Below are 18,553 nucleotides of genomic sequence, written 5' to 3' on the forward strand. Positions count from 1 at the left end.
CTTTGTTAAGCATGTTGAATATATAGATTAGTTCATAAGAGGCTTTAATATTTATATTGGTAGAACCTGCAGTTTCTCTGTGATGCACTACCGAATACGATGGTGCTATATAAAGCATTTAAGAGCGATGCTAAACACGTATTGCATTTGGGGGGTAAAGAAAAAGATAAGACATTTCAAATCTTGCTTTGAGGAAAGCGGCGCCCCCGTACTTTATGCTGGCATTAGGTAGAGCGGTAGATACTGTAGCTTTGAAAGTTAGGTATACACACAGGCTAGCGGATACGAATATACAATAAAGACGATTATTAAAAGTGCAGAAGGCCAAACCTTTTTGCCCACATATGCTGCTTTGGAGTGTTATTCTTAACTACAATTCAATAAGCGATGATCCTTTAAGTGCTTAAAGGGGTTTATTCTCTGAAGTAGGAGTTGGCCGGAGAGTTGCAGCTTTGCTTGCATTACAGGCGCTTCCCCGACAGCATTTCTCAGCTGGAACGGCTGGTCTGGTCCTGCACAATTTAATCAGTGAGGTCAAGTAAGCTCACCGTTTACATATGCTTTATACAGGGCTAGCCAAGCTCACTTGGGTTTAATTAAGTTTACCAACTTCCACAAAAATACTCTGTACCCCCCCAATTCTTGTTAAAACAGTTATCCCTGTTCATTTATTTAACTCCATACATCTACCATGGCCGCCACCACCCCCGTCATTAAGACATACGCCATAGATCTTACAGTAAATCAGTTTTTTGGTAAAGTGATGACATTCTGCCTATTTTAAAGTCCCTGTACCTTTTCATTTTGCAGGTGGTATAGCGACAGAGGCTGGCTAGTATGTTTGCCGTGTACTAGTGCCATAAGCTTTTTTCCTGCGGGTTTGTGTATCAGTCCCGCTGTCCGTTTCTCTCTTCCTCAGTTCTGTTGCATGCTTTTCTCCAGAGAGAAAGCCGAGCACACCTGCTATCTCAGCAGAGAGCTGTCTGTAAACACTCAATGTGAGAGCCCCACAGCTTCTGCAATGGCAGCAAGACGCAGGTAGGGGAACACACACACACACACACACACACACACACTTTCAGCTCTGCCCATATGACAGGTGATCTGGTGTGAAGGGCTCCTCGGCCCACCAGAGTGAAAGACACCACGTAAAAGAATGCCAATAAGAAGAGGTATGCAAAGGTCAATCTAGGCCACCAGAAGAAAAGTCACAGGGTTGCCGGGACTCAACAGACAGGGTTATAGGTCACCACCTCGTGCCCCAGCACAACCCTTAAAAAACTTCACACGGTGTTTGTATCTCCATGAAGCGAGGAACACACGTCGCTTCCTACAGTCTCCACAGCCACAAGAGGCGCTTCTGCAGATGAAGTACGGACCTCTAGGGCTGGTCTTCGCCATTAAGTAATCAGTGATGTAGACATTCTGAAACATGCTATATACGGACAATTTCCAATTCAGAGCACTGTACGTACGCCGTACAATTTGATTAAATACCATGGAAGTGTATAAATCAAGATTATACGAGTAGTCACATGACCAATAAAGGTAAATCCAGTTTACAGGTCCAGAAATTTTACACATTCTTCTTTATCTCAACTATAGAGTAACCGGGTGTCATTCTCGGGGCCAGCGGGGAGCCTTCTGGAAACATATCAGTTTCCTTCTTGCGGGGCCAATCTTTATGCATGTCATATACACGTTTCCGTGGGCAAAACCCTTCAGAGAAGAATAAGCATCACACAAAGAGAAGCTAGTGCTCCGACAGACCAACAACTCTCATTCAGGCATGAGAATTGCCCGGCCCCTCACCGAAGACTCCCCCACAACGTGCAGGGGCAGTTAAATACTAAACAGTAGGTTACGTCACGGCACAACGCAGACCGACCCTACTACGGGACTTCTTCCCGCGCTCGACTTTTATGCGGTTTGTGTACAGCTGCCTAAAATCAACTTGCATAGAGCTGATAAACCTAAAACAAAGTGGCTTTGACAGGAGCAGAGATCAGTTTCATGGCTTCCACACCAACTCAACAGTGGAGGATAAGATCCCCTCTGACCTCACGTAAATACAAGACGCTTTCTAATCGATTATAGACAGCAAGGGATCATTCAGATGGCAACATGCCAAATTCTGACTTCTTAATATATTGTTGATACTTTGGTGCAAGAGACACCAAGTTACCCAGCACAGGAGAGTTAAGAAAACCCATTGCAGGTGCCGTGTTCCCTCATTCATTGTCTAACCAGGCTTTTAAAAGAAAAAAATATGGATATTTAAAGCACTTCAAGCTGCGAATCTTAGATGGCAAGCAACTCAGAGGTTTAATTTTTCAAGCCACATTCACTCAGGTACTAAAGTGTGTGTGTGATATATATATATATATATATATATATAACACACACATATAATACACACAGCTCATCAATCATGGAATAAGGCTGCATTCCTAAACAAAACAGTAAGTGAGATCAAGTTCCGCAGGTGCTCCACGCATCACAGATTACCTGCGAGCAGGAGGGAGGGCAGCATGCCGCTCGTCTACGGAGAGCAACAGCGTTCAACTCGCTGAATGCACCATTACTGCTCCCTAAGCCATGTCTTGCTGTTGACAGATCATAGCTCTTCCACATGCCAAGACTCTCACGACAAGGGCTGACACGGCCCCCAGGACAATTAAGAATAAGGACAGCAGGAATCTTCACTCCTGCTGCACATGTCCTGTATGAGAGTGGGTTACAGCCCAAGGAATGAATGGGGAGACACAAATACATTATTACCAAGCACAGCTTCAGCAGCTCTGGCTTCCCCCAAACAGATGCCAGGAGTTTGTGTTTTAAGTCTACTGCCAGCACTATCTGCCCCAGAATAACAGAAGTACCCTGAAGGGGTGAAGCATGGCACTACAAGGGGGGGGGGGCAAGTCCTGCATCTCTCCCCATCCACAGAGAATAGGGGATGCCCACAGATCCAGTAGTTCCTCCATTAATCAGGAAGACTATGGAGAGTCTATATTGGCCCAAGTCTTTAAAAATACAAGTGCCCCATGGGGTAATTATAGAGGGAGGCACTGCAAATTCTCCAAGACACGTGATTCCTGCCATCAATAAGCTGCTCTAATATGAGACCCCCAGCAAATAGATGTCCCCCTTCTTTTCTCAACACCCCCCTCCCCCTGGGGGCAATCACTGGTAACCGGGAGCCAACTTACTCCCCGGACACCCCAAACTTTATCACAGTGCGTAGAATGGAGCAACACACAGTGATCCCTCATCTACACCCAGCCGACTGCCCATGATTACCAATAGAAGCACTTACCCCAACCGGGGTAAATGGAGAGGAGAACCCACCTCTGTCACTCCCTGCCTAGCGCCTGTCCCGGGTCATGGTGCGGCCTCCCCGCCCCCCTCAGCCGCTGCGCTCCGCAGGGAGTGGGGGATGGGGGATGCTGTGGGGAGTCGGAATCACCCCAATACCCCGAGCTGGGAAAAGCCCCTCACCTGCGATAAATTCACCCCTCAGAGAACGGTGGCTCCGCGGCGGTGACGATTTTCTTTGTCTCGGGACAAAGCCCCCGAAGTTTCCCTCCTGAAGCAGCACTGAACCTGACCCAGACTAAATAGGACCTCATGTCACAAGGACCCCGGCCTAATGGGGCTGCCCGTAAGGTGCCTGATCCGAGCATGCACAAGAATCCATCAAGCCGTGTTACCTCAAAACCTGCGGGATATGCTAGTCGCTCCCGGAACTACATCCGACCGTCACACCTCGAACTATAACAGGGTCTCTTTAACCGGTACTAACACGTGCCTGTCCCGCCTCAGTCTTTAAAATCACGGAACGGATAATCTTTGAGATGTCTAATTGCAAGATAGGTTTATGTAAAAATAATTGATATTTAACACAGGCTATATAAAGAGATAGCGAACATTTAGTTAACATTATGTGGGGTTTATTTAATTTAAATAGTGTATTTCCGCGCAGGCTACTCTGAGGACAGCTATACATTTAAAGGAGCCGCACTCTAAAAAATTTAGGGACTGTCTGCAAAGTGCCGGTTGGGGTGAAGGACTAGGCCTCAGGAAGATGTTACAAAAAATATCAGAAACCTCCAACTCGATAACCACGATTGTCGCATATATATTGCGAGTGGAGCTGTTTAGTAATCGATATCAACCGAAAAAAAAGTTCGGGGACCGGATATTGAGACGGGAAGAGTAAGTGAGGCCTAATAGTGCTCAGGACTTTTTCCTGCTCTGCCGGTGATCACCCAGCTGTTGCTGGGAGAGAACGCGCACCTGATTTGATGCAGCCGGCAAGCGTGGGGCGTGGCCAGGGATATCATCCAATCGGAAGGGTCAGCACAGAATGGGAAACACGTTAAAAGCAGCAAGAAAAGGTACAAACTGACAGTCCCTTAGTTTAGTCTTAAAGAAATAATGTAATGTGACCACTATTAATTTAAGGGCCATAGCAATTCTCACAGCCATACTACTGATAGGAGTATGTTATTATTATTATTATTATTATTATTATTATTATATATATAATGTATACATATATCTTCCTCATGACATTTTTTATTTATTGCAAAATAAAATATTTTAATATTTTACAAGGAAGAATACATGAGGATGTCCAGGAGAGCATATAAACCTGCACCTGTCCTCAAGACCAACTATCTATAGAGCAAACTGAAGGTTACTTATAAAAATTAATTTCGTTGCAAAGTTCGAAAAATAGTCATGTTGCCATAGCTACAAGAACAATCAACCAGTCAAATTTATTTTGTTGCTATGGCGATAAGGTCACTTTTCAAGCTGCCATAACCCCTAGCTTTGTTTATTAGGAGAATGCAATGTAAGCTGATACTAATATTATTAAAAAGACAGTTGGGGTTAGTTAAAGGTTTGAAAGTGTTAACGCCATCACAGCCAATGGAATGTCCCTGGTTTGTCTGGATGATTCTATTGGTTGCTATAGTGATAGGACACTATAATTGATTGTTAAAAATGATGCCACTTGTTTGTATATGACTTGAATTGTTTGTAATTAAGGGTTCAACAAGCGCTCTAAAGGACAAGTGGTTTGGTACAAAGACATTCTACAAGCGCGTATTCTGGAAAGCAAACTTTTCTCATAAATGTAGAATAAGAGTGCCCACCAGTTTGTTGATTTACAGGGTCACAGGTTTGCCATATCAGCAGAACGTTGATGAACATGAGTTGATATTTCATGTGGTTTGATACAAAATTGTGCCTGTGATTTACGCTCATGGTCATCCCCATTTTTGGTTTGAGTTCCCTATTATGGGACATATAAAGCTACCCTCTTTCTTATCAGTCACTAACCTGGTTTTGAAGCCCAGCCATTCTATGCTCAGAAGATATGGTACCGAATCCTGATGTTTGTTCAGTGTATATATTGTGTGTTTGAGCACCGGTAACTCGTTCTTGTATTGAAGGGCCGGCCATAGTTCTGCTCAGTAGCCATATTGTTCACAAATATTATAATAGATCAATGACAGGTATCAACCTTCCAAAATACAGAATTTGATATTCTTACAGCAGGGTCAGAGGGTGTTTATTGGCATATAGGCAGCCAACGTATTCATATTTCTGCCCCAACGTGGTGAGCGAAATCGGTAATTATCAGGGGTAGCAAAAATTTCTCATTCCTCACCCAAAAGCGACTTCTCGGATATTTCAGACATGGTCCCCAGAAATTAGTTTGTGTATGGCCGAACCCAGCAAGCTCTTCTATCTATATTGGAAGCCAGAATGTGCATCTCTTCTCATAGTTGGTTCAGGGAACCTTTTATGCGGTATTTTTAAAAATGTATTTAATACATATGATGGTTTCTATACGCAAAGCTTTAATTTCTCCTTAAAGGGACACTTCTGCTGCCATCATTTGGACTTTCGTGCCTATGATCACCAAGTGTCCCATATTCATGTTTTGTTGTTGTTTCTCATGAGACTCTCTCCACCTGGTGCGCAAGAAGCAAACCAGCGGTGCGAGAACAGGACCACAGGGGGAGGCCGTGCTGCAGCTTCTCCTAAAGGCAAATCATTACAGAGTGCATAGTAAAGTACTTAAAGTATACTTTAAAATGCATTATTTGTTGTTGAGGCTGTATGGACCATGGGAATGTTCCTTTAAACTAGCAATTTAGTTGCAAGAACTTACTGGGCAATTTGCCAAGTGTAATGTTGCTAAATATTTTGTTACATTTATCTTGTGTTGTCAAATTGCACAAAATTGACAAAATAAGGAGGCATTAGTATGGGAAAAATTTATCAAATTTCACAAGAGAAGCCTCAGTTCCAGTACCACCTTTAAATGAACGCCCCTCAGTGTAAATGCATAGAGAGAATTACCAGAACCTACCCCTATGTATTTGCACCGTTTCCTTGTCCCCAACCCCTTGACTTGCAGGAGATGCGTTCAGCGCGGTGTACTGGCTACTAAGGTTGTGACAGTTCCAGGGGTCTTACGAAACCCCCCACCACGCACCTGCAGATAGCTTAGCTTAATTAGAGTGCACACAAAACTCACCCAAGAGGGGGTGGTGCACTCTACTTCTGGGGCTTTTTTCTATACATTTTTGGGGATGGAAGGGACTATTACACTAGCATTATTAATAGAATGTCTGCCTCTATAAGGAAGTTCATATATAAAAATGGTAGATTCCATACTATGCTGCCTCCCAGGCAACTATGTTGACATGACAAATAAAAGGCACAAACTATAGGAAGGTTTTATTAATGCTATAATATTAATGCTATTATAGCTAAATTAAAAGCTGTAATGGTGACAATTACCCCTAACCTGATGGAAAACCCAATGGATGTTATACTTGGAACAAGCTGTGGAGGACTAGATTTCGGTGGCAAATGATGGCCACCTCTGTTGCCATGATTTACAGTATGCGTCTCATCAGAAAGACTCAGGTTTTAGCTTGATGGTAGAGAGTTTATTTTCATCCAGTTTAAACTTAGTTGACCTGATTCTTCACTTTTTTTTTTAATTTAAATATGCTACGATCAGGCTGCATGATGTGGAATATCAGAGACTTTCTTGCCTGATGCTTTGACTGTAGAACTTCACGTGGAAATCAGACAATAGTCTAATAAGATTCACTTTTCAGAAGCTTTCTTTCTACAGCACAATTTCTAGGCTCCCGCTGATAAATGCTTGAGGACAAATGACCTGCACGTGAACATTTGTGACAGCTGAGCGGATGTGTCCTGTTTCTTCCAATTACCTCTGATAATGTTCACACTCCAAGGATGATGGCCACCGCTGGAGACTTTCTTCCCTTGATGAAAATATAACAGAAAAGGCAAGGCTTTCAGATCAAATTACCAGCCTTGATTACCACTTCATTCGTTCTCACCGAGATAATGGTAAATAAAAAGACTCAAACTCATTGCTAAACAAACGCTAGAAAGCCATCTGCTAGCTAAAAAAAAGAAATAAAAAAATACTCCAAAATTATGTTTGATGCATTGTTAACCCCTTGAGGACAATGGAAATGCCAAGCATGTACCTGTAAAGCATGCAGTTTTAATAATAATAATAATAATAATAATTTTAATAATAATTAAAAAAAAAAAAAAAGTTAGGTGGCACCCAGTAAAGTTCCAAGAGGTTATCTGTCTAGAAACTCCTGAGCTTTCCCTTCAGGTTGATTAACGGTAATGAAATCAACCATGCAGGTCAATGGAGCAAAGCTTTCTAGTCATGTGATTAGTAAAATATTTTTTTTTTAAAATACATTTTGTAACAGTTAAAACTAATGGTCTAGCGATTTTAAATACCTTGGGGTGTCTGGTTTTCAAAGATATATAATTCGATGGGGTAAATTGAATTGGCCAGCTGAAAGATGACCCAAATAGAACATGAATGCAGGATGGCCTGATGTGAAAAATGCACATCTCCCAAATGGGATGGATGATATTAGTGTATTCAGGAGATGTTACAGACCACATATTAGGGTGTTGTGTGGCAGTGGCATATACCATATAATGTGTATGAAAGAAGAAGAAAAAAAAAAATCTACCACAAACTTTGACAATGGCTGGTAGTAGCATTAGTGCATGGGAAGTGTTAAAATACCTGCATTTGAAATCCTCTGGGGTGTCTAGTTTTCAGAAATACATGGTATGGAGTTGATTGAATTTGTCAGCTTTAAAGATGTACCAAATAGGTGCAGGACGAACAGATTTGAAGAAAATGGCCTTGAATTAGCAATTTATTGAAAAAAGTAAAATAAATCAGGAATCTATTTAGCTTTTTGTATTAGCTTTGGTAGACAAGTAAAATATTTTTCTAATGAAATTTAGCAAGTTTTTTTGTGCTATAGGTTTTTTTCATCATTTTGTTTTGTAGTAAATCAGGTTATATGACCAAAATAATGGTATCTGAAGTAAAAGAAAAATTATAGCCAAACTCTCTGTGAGTTCTGCTTGGCTTTTGCAGTTGCATTTAGCTTGGACACACAAGCGAATCCTGAGCTGGGGCGAATCTCCTAAGTGACATCTCTAAGTGAGGAGTTACAAGCAAAGAAGGAGTTAAAAAGCAAGAAGGAGGGTAAAGTATAAATCCTTGTGATTGCATATAATATATTTATATATATTTTGCGCCTTACTGTCTGTTTTTGCCAGTTATTGGAGCTATCCCCATTGCCAAGATGTCCTCCATGTTTGACAATGCGGTCAGGTGTACATCTTGCTCAATGTATGCAATCCTTGAGCAGCGCTTCGAGGGTGCATATTGCTGTGCGAGATGTGTGCGGGTTGCTCATTTGGAAGCACAAATCCTGAGTCTAGAGGAGCAACTGGCAACACTGAGATCTATTGACAACTTGGAGAGGAGTCTGCTGCTCACTGAGCAAGCTCTCTCGCAGGTAGAGGTGGGGGAGGATAGTGGGATGGAGGTACAGGACAGTCAGGCAGCTAGCTGGGTTACAGTTAGAAGGCGGGGTAGGGGGAAAAGCGCCAGGGAGGCTAGTCCTGATCTAGCACACCCCAACAAGTTTGCCCGGTTGGCAGATGAGGGGGATGTTAGTTCAGAGTTAGCAGTACTGCAGCAAGTCACTGCCTCTGACCACCAGAGGGGTGTCTGCTCCAGTAAGGAGGGAAGGAGGAGCGCAGGGCAGGCCAGACAGGTGCTGGTAGTGGGGGACTCAATTATTAGGGGGACAGACAGGGCGATCTGTCACAAAGACCGGGATCGCCGAACAGTGTGTTGTCTGCCTGGCGCTCGAGTTCGGCACATCGCGGATCGGGTTGACAGATTACTGGGAGGGGCTGGAGAAGACCCAGCAGTCATGGTGCACATTGGCACCAATGACAAAGTGAGAGGGAGGCGGAGTGTCCTTAAAAATGATTTCAGGGACTTAGGTAGCAAGCTTAAGGCAAGGACCTCCAAGGTAGTATTTTCTGAAATATTACCTGTACCACGTGCCACACCAGAGAGGCAGCGGGAGATTAGGGAGCTAAACAAGTGGCTCAGAAGCTGGTGTAGGAAGGAGGGGTTTGGGTTCATGGAGAACTGGGCCGACTTCTCTGTCGGATACAGGCTCTACGGTAGGGACGGGCTGCACCTCAATGGGGAGGGTGCAGCTGTGCTTGGGGAGAAGATGGTCAGAAGGGTGGAGGAGTGTTTAAACTAGGGAAAGGGGGGGAGGGAAACTACAATATAGAAGGGGAAGATAGTGTAGATAGAGAGCTGGGGCTTATAAATGTACCTGGGGGTGGAGCAGAGGGAGGGGTTAGAATAGTTAATAGGGATAGGCTTCATAGGGAAAAAAAACATACACCTCTAAATTGTATGCTTACTAATGCCAGAAGTCTGACCAATAAAACTGACGAACTGGAGTTAATAATGTCTGAAGAAAATTATGACATAGTAGGTATAACAGAGACATGGTTGGATGATAGCTATGACTGGGCGGTTAACATACAGGGGTATAGTCTATTCAGGAAGGATCGGAAAAAACGAAAAGGGGGAGGAGTTTGCCTTTATGTAAAGTCCAGCCTAAAGGCCACACTGCGGGAGAATATATGTGAGGGAAATGATAATGTGGAGTCATTATGGGTAGAAATATATGGAAAGAAAAATAATAAAATACTGATCGGGGTTTGCTATAAGCCACCAAATATAATGGAAGCAGCAGAAGATCAATTATTAAAGCAAATAAACAAGGCAGCTAATCACAATGAGGTGGTTATTATGGGGGACTTTAACTATCCCGACATAAACTGGGAAACCGAGACCTGTGAATCTCATAAAGGAAACCGGTTTCTGACTATAAGTAAGGATAATTATCTGTCCCAAATGGTACAGGACCCGACCAGAGGGGGCGCCCTACTGGACTTAATATTAACCAACAGACCTGACAGAGTAACTAATGTGCAGGTCAGGGGACATCTAGGAAATAGTGATCACAATATGATGCATTATAACTTGTCCTTCAATAAGGGAACTCTTAGAGGAGCCACAAGAACTATGCACTTTAGGAGGGCAAAGTTTGATCAACTAAGAGAAGCCCTTAACACTGTAAATTGGGAAAATGTCCTCAAAAACAAGAGTACAGACGCTCAATGGGAGATTTTTAAGAATATCTTAAATTCTCACTGTGAAAGGTACATACCGTATGGGAATAAAAGAGTCAGGAACAAGAGAAAACCAATGTGGATAAATAAAAATGTAAAGGGGGCAATAAATGGCAAAAAAAAGGCATTTAAGCTACTAAAACAGGAAGGCAGTGAGGAAGCACTAAAAAGCTATCGGGAAAAAAATAAAATATGTAAAAATCAGATAAAAGCAGCAAAATTGGAGACAGAAAAACTCATTGCCAAAGAGAGTAAAACAAACCCCAAAATGTTCTTTAACTATATAAATAGTAAAAAGGTTAACAATGAAAGCGTTGGCCCCTTAAAAAGTAATGAGGGAGAAGTTATAGACGGGGATCAGGAAAAAGCTAATCTATTAAATATATTCTTCTCTGCTGTATTCACAGAGGAAAATGAAATGCCAGGTAATATACAGCAGGATGAGATAAATGCCCCAGTACATGTCGCCTGTCTAACCCAGGAAGAAGTGCAGTGCCGCCTAAAAAAAATCAAAATAGACAAATCACCAGGTCCAGATGGCATTCACCCCCGCGTTCTAAGGGAGTTAAGTAATGTAATAGACAGACCCCTATTTCTAATATTCAAGGACTCTATAGTGACAGGGTCTGTTCCCCAGGACTGGCGCATAGCAAATGTTGTGCCAATATTCAAAAAGGGGACAAAAAGTGACCCGGGGAATTATAGGCCTGTTAGTTTAACTTCTGTTGTGTGTAAACTGTTTGAGGGTTTCCTAAGAGATGCTATTTTGGAGTATCTCAATGAAAATAAGTGTATGACTCCATATCAGCATGGGTTTACAAGGGATCGGTCCTGTCAAACTAACCTGATCAGCTTTTATGAGGAGGTGAGCTCAAGACTGGATCGGGGTGAATCGCTGGATGTCGTATATCTTGATTTTTCCAAAGCATTTGATACGGTGCCACATAAAAGGCTCGTACATAAAATGAGAATGCTTGGGCTGGGGGAGAATGTGTGTATGTGGGTAAGTAACTGGCTCAGTGATAGGAAACAGAGGGTGGTTATTAATGGTACATACTCTGAGTGGGTGACTGTTGCTAGTGGGGTACCACAGGGGTCAGTTTTGGGTCCTATTCTTTTTAATATATTTATTAATGACCTTGTAGAGGGATTGCATAGTAAAGTATCAATCTTTGCAGACGATACTAAGCTCTGTAACGTGGTTAACACAATAGAGGACAGCGCACGATTACAAATGGATCTGCATAGGTTGGAGGCTTGGGCTGGGATGTGGCAGATGAGGTTCAACACAGATAAATGTAAGGTTATGCACATGGGGAAGAAAAATCCAGGCTGGGAATATGTATTAAATGGGAAAACACTGGGGACGACTGACATGGAAAAGGACTTAGGAGTTTTAGTTAACAGTAAATTTACCTGTAGCGACCAGTGTCAGGCAGCTGCTGCTAAGGCAAATAAAATCATGGGGTGCATCAAAAGGGGCATAGATGCCCACGACAAGGAAATAATTCTACCCCTGTACAAGTCACTAGTCAGACCACACATGGAATACTGTGTACAGTACTGGGCACCAGTGTACAAGAAAGATATAGTGGAGCTGGAGAGGGTTCAAAGACGGGCAACCAGAGTAATAAGGGGAATGGGAGGACTACAGTACCCAGAAAGATTATCAGAATTGGGGTTATTTAGTTTGGAAAAAAGACGGCTTAGGGGGGACTTAATAACTATGTATAAATATATAAGGGGACAGTACAGAGATCACTCCCAGGACCTATTTATACCCAGGACTGTATCTATAACAAGGGGACATCCTCTACGGCTGGAGGAAAGAAGGTTTCTACACCAGCACAGACGGGGGTTCTTTACAGTAAGAGCGGTGAGATTATGGAACTCTCTGCCAGAGGAAGTGGTGATGGTAAACTCAATAAAAGAGTTCAAAAGGAGCCTGGACGTGTTTCTTGAAAGCAATAATATTACAAGTTATGGATATTAGATTAATAGGGACAGAACGTTGATCCAGGGATTTATTCTGATTGCCATATTTGGAGTCGGGAAGGAATTTTCCCCCTGGTATGGGGCAATTGGCATCTGCTTCATAAGGGTTTTTTGCCTTCCTCTGGATCAACACAGTAGGGACACAATATGTATATAGGTTGAACTTGATGGACTTTGGTCTTTTTTCAACCTTATGAACTATGTTACTATGTTACCACAGAAATGTTAAAAACAGCCATGATTACGAAGGGTACAAAATATTATATATAAAAGCAGTCCTGTCACGAAGAGGGTTAATGATTTTAGTGTGTGCTATTTTTTTTAAAGACAAAAAGGACACATACATTGTACTCACAAAATGTGTGCCTCATTTCATTATTTAAGCAGTGCTTTTACTTTGCAGAGAGTGTAGTAGATAAGTGAAACAGCCTCCCAGCAGAAGTGGTGGAGGTTAAAACAGCAAGAGAATTTAAACATACATGAGATGAAGCTAAAACGAGACCAAACGACAGATTATGCTCTGTGTCTCGATATTAGGAAAAACAGGCAGAATAGTTCAGCCAAACAGTTCTTAGCTGCTGTCAAAGGCTATGTTTCTAAGCTAGCTCGATATATACCGTGTCAGCAGATAAGAACCAGTCGGCCCAATTTCTGAATATTCTACTTAGTCCCCGGCCTTATATCCAGGAGTCTTGTGCCTCTCCCATTCATGCTTAAACCCCTACACTGTACTAACCTATACCACCTCCTCTGGAAGGCTATTTCACTACCCTTTCAGTAAAGTAATATTTCCTGATGTTACCTTTAGACCTTATGTCCTCTTGTTGTGGTAGTATTTCTCCTTTGTTACAAACTCTCTTCCTTTATCTTGATTAAATATTTAAATGTTTCTATCATATCCCCCCCGTCACATCTTTCTTCGAGGCTATATAGGTTAAGATCCTTTAACCTATCCTGGTAAGGTTTATCCTGTAATCCATTAACTATTTTAGTAGCCACTCTCTGAGCTATCTTCAACATATCTATATCCTTCTGAAGATACGGTCTCCAGTACTGTACACAATACTCCAAGTGAGTTCTCACCAGTGATCTGTACAACGGCATGAGCTCTTCCCTCTATCTACTGCTAATACCTCTCGCTATACAACCAAGCATTCTGCTAGCATTACCTGCTGCTCCACTGCATTGTCTGCCTACCTTTAAATCCTCAGAAATAATTACCCCTAAATCCCTTTCCTCACACGTTGAGGTTAGGACGGTTTCAGGTATTCTATACTCTGTCCTTGGGGTGCATTATCTGGCAGCCTACTGATCCTTTTTATACTTTGATTTTTATTGATAAGTAGGTGAATCCAGAACCCACACAGCGCAATTATTTACTTACCGGAAAGAAAGAATATACATAGGATCGAGTGTTAACAGGATTAGAACAAGGGACTTAATTGATACTTTTGTAAATCGTGTAAAGGTAGGCAACTCCCATCATGGAGCAACAGAGACTAATGGCCATAAGCATCTCCGCGGACAATCAATGGATCAATGCTTAATTTTATAACAGTCTGCACCACCAGAAATAAATCAATATTGTAAGTTTAGCAAATCCTTTGAAATCTGCAGCTACAGATTAACGTTAAAGGGGAAGTCCTACCATACAGCCAACTGGCAGCTGCCTAGGGTACAGCGCTGTAGGGGGCACAAACATGAGACCCCATAATAGCACAGAAAGTATACCCCAAATATACAACAAATTACCAAACATTATCTAACTACATGCACATAGCTTCTATACCTAGAAATAGAAAATATCAAAACCTAAAGGATTTTAACCCATCACAGTCAATAGGAAAATGTATTTTTAAAAAGCCTTTTACTTTGACCAACATACTGTTTGCCACAACTATATTGTAATAAGTAGTTGGCCTTTGTGGTATTATATATGTAGTTTTCCTAGCCCAAGGATCATTCCTTTTCCTAACTTAGGACATGGCAGAAGAACCCCAACTAACGCAGCACCCAAGTTTTCTATAATGTGGGGGAAACCTTGACCGTCACTATATTGTGCTCGCTCCCATCTTTTCTTAACAGAATCTTCACCCTATAGATGCTCTACATTAACTGCTGTACATTTCAAAAACAAATTGCTCAAGCAAAACAGTTGTAAATAAATAATGAGAATATATCCGGTTCCCATTGCCAGTGATAAGCTGAGCCATTGATGTCCCACTATTGCAGTGTCTCACTACCACCACTAGAGGGCACCACAGTTCTAACAGCTGAATCTTCACCAGCATTAAAAGCAGCATAGGCAATGCTTGTGATCTTCCTAATAGAATAAAGCATTCCTCTTCAGGCCTGTCATCAGAGGGTCTGATTGATATTCCTGCCCAGTTTTACATATGTGAGGACATCCTAAACATGTATACATGTATTTTGTCGGGGGGGGGGGGTAAAACTACAGAATTTACACTAAACCGCACTCCATATAAAAATTTGTTTCCAGAAGAAAGAAACATTCTGGCAGAACACTGTGCTTACCAGTTATGAACTTTGATGTGACGGTTCTGGAGTAACGTCCCTGGCTGTTTTGTAAATGCAAAGATCTCGGACACCGAGTGATTTGAGGCTCTTTGTGCATCAGAAATTGAGAATTGCCTAAGAAAAGGCGACTCAGTAAGTATCAAATAAGTTTTATTTTTTGTCAATCTACCTCTACCCCTTTCAAAAGAGAGTAACATTTTGTGATTTCTGCTCTTTAGCTACATATAAGCAAGTTCATGTGCTAGACCAGTGTGGCAGTGGACACGTTAACTTTGAAGCCATTCGTATGTTTTTATTAGCAGGTGTCCCCTTGGCCGAGGCTCCGTCTGATGAGGAAGTGCTCCAGGAGGCCAGGGTAACAAACAGATCACTAGGAGAAGCCAATTACCAGAAAAGAAAGTGCAGAAAACACGAAGAAAGGAGAGGGTGAGACAGAACAAAAAAAAAAAAAAAAAAGTGTCACAAAGCGAGGAGAGTAAGAACAATTGTGGCTTCTAAGCTCCGAATTTAATCTGAACCGAAATTCGTTGTCAGCGCCAATGACCGTCGAGAGCGCTGGATCTAGGCTGGAACTTGCTCTGCATGGCAGTAGAACAAATGGAAGGAAAATAAAGAAATAATTAGGCTACAGTATAACAAGACATGCTGGCATTTAACCTAGGCCAGCTGTCATCCAAAAGGAACCAGTCCAAACTAGATGAAGATAGTAGCAGGGATCACAGTTTAATTTTAATGTCATTCTAGAATTCTTTGCGTATGCAAGCCAAACGTATTGCAGCAGTGCATGTGCAAACTAAGAAGGTAATAACCACTCAAAGATTCAGCCCAGTTTTTAATTAGCAGGTACTTGAAAGAAAAGAAAAAAAAAAGTTACCGTTTGGAGGTCACCTTAGAAGAATCAGAAGGGATCGCTCCCAACCAAAACACAAACTGAATTCAGGTAATGCATTAAACACTATGTATCAGTGAGTTCACAGATCTTCAGAAAATCACACCTTAACCTGCAATGCTCACAATTGTATTGACTGCAATAAAAACGCTTCGTATTCTTGTCTGACATAAGACAATACGACACAGAGAATGTCTGGTTACGAGCTGCACGAAAAGCCCCAGCATTTCATTTACTTTACATGCATTTGTTTGAACCTTCAGATTATATGTTAGGATAGCTGAGCCGGAAGCAAGTTTTCACCACTTTATGAATGGGTTATCCCACAAGCGCTTAGGTTTGGGTCATACCATTTTAAGATAATACAAGGAGATAATTTGTCAGTACTTTTCGTGATAATACAATTTGGGTTCAAAATGACCTGTTTGGAGTCAGAGTTGGGGAAATTAAAACAAGCCACAATTTGTTTTTTTGTTTGTTTTTTATCGAAAAAAAAAAAAAAAAAAGTCACTCTTTAGAAGGATTTTGAAATGAATCCATGAGCTAATTAAAGCTGAGACAAAATGTTCCCTAGATCTTGAGTAATGGTTGATGTTTATCTATACATATAGGCTTCCACTATCTCCTCATGATCACTGAGCTCACAATCTGTGTTTTTTCAAAACAAGGCTTTTTTGTTAGACTGCCTTCTGCCAAAACATAAATGGAGAATAAGGCTAACACATTGAATCATCGAGACTGTTCCATCCTTAAGCACCGGGCTCTGGTTAGTTAAGTAGTTAAGAGGTGGTGTAAGTAAAACAGTTTATCCCTTTAACTAGTCAGAGTAAGATGCAGGGCGATATCTGGATGCAAGTTGATCTTCATATGATAATTTGCCGAAAGATGAAGTATTGGTACAGATCTTCTTATATTCCCACAAACCCGCTAAGGTGTGCGAGTAGGAAACATGTCAGTCCGTCAGTGGGTGGCATCTCCATGTCACTTATAACACTAACAAGGAGGATGTTACCTTTTTTTGGAGGGGGGTTAAATTTAAACCCAGTAAGCCCCCTGAATAGCTGTGGGGTGTTCCTTTAACCCTTTCACGACAAAGCCCATACATTTATGGGCTGACAATGCATTGTTTTTAATGGGTTTAAGGACAACCTGTGGTCCTTAAGGGGTTAAGGCAGACTTTTTTAATGAACACATAAGAGCGGAGGCAGGGTTTGTGTCCATTATAAACAGCTTCACAGAAGAACCACTTAGTAGCCAAAACACAGGAGTACAGGTATGGACTTATCGATGGGCCCAGTTGTAATGTCAAAGAAAATAGTATAAAGCCTCATAAAACAAATCGGGGAAAAAAATCTGCCCAAAAGGAAACATGTCAAAAATATTTTATTAGCCCTTATCTTACTGCATTACAGTTTAAAACCAAGTGGGAAAAAACCTTAGGAATAGCCCTTTATAACATGGGAGGTTAGGCAAATCATGTATACACACACACACACACACACACACACACACTAAAAGCCACATCACACGGCAAGACCCAGACATACAACATTTCCAGCAATTAAAGTGTTAATGCACTTAGAATACTTGTTCCATGATAGAACCTTCCTGAACATTACGTTCTAGCCTCGCCTGGGATTGGTAGAAGAAAGCTAAAATATTGAGGGGTTGAATTTCTATTTCTCTCTCTCTATAAATGATCAAAACCCAATTCCTCTTTAAGCCGTCAGGTTCCAGGCATCAGTATGTACTAGCTCAGAGCCTCTTACTATCGCAGAATACCTGTAAATACATTTTAAAGAAATATATATTTTACTCACAGATGCAAAATTAAAAAAAGCAATGGAAGATAAATTTTTATTCCATCTCCCCACTACCTGAGGCTTCTGCTTACTTAGAACTTGAGGAAATACCACACGGAAATGAGCAGATATATTATATATACATAAACATATCTATAAAGGGATCTATATAATTGTTGAAAGATTGTTACACATTATAATACTTTCTTTGCATAAGTGGGGGTGGGGGGAGATAGACTTGTTCACTAGAGTCAATATCTGTCCACTTATGCTTACACTTCATAGCCATCCACATGGCTTTGATTACACATCGAGTGCCACTATTTAGAATTAGCAAACACTGTATGTGATGAAAAGTAGTATTATTACTAAGGAGTCCAGGTAGAGGAGTTCATACAAAATATTCGTGGAACAAATGTGCGCATGGATAAGAGGAATCATGAGCCGACAGGTAATTCACCGGCAGATCCCACGAATGCTCTGCTAGGATGCCGATGAAGCAGCATTCACAGAGCTGGCGTTACATGCAAATACAGCAGGGCTACTGAAGGAGATCTGAACACCTGCCAGCGCTGTAAGTCCACTGTTTAGTAGCAACACCCAGTGAAAGACAGCTTCTGGTGGAAGCGAGATACAGACTGATGGGTGCAGAAGCATTCTGGAAGAGAGAGTGTGTGAATGTATGAATGAGTGTCCATGTGTAGCA

Source organism: Sceloporus occidentalis, unplaced genomic scaffold (genome assembly GCF_023333645.1).
Source record: "Sceloporus occidentalis isolate IW3139 unplaced genomic scaffold, rSceOcc1.0.p SCAF_103, whole genome shotgun sequence".
Taxonomy (NCBI): Eukaryota; Metazoa; Chordata; class Lepidosauria; order Squamata; family Phrynosomatidae; genus Sceloporus; species Sceloporus occidentalis.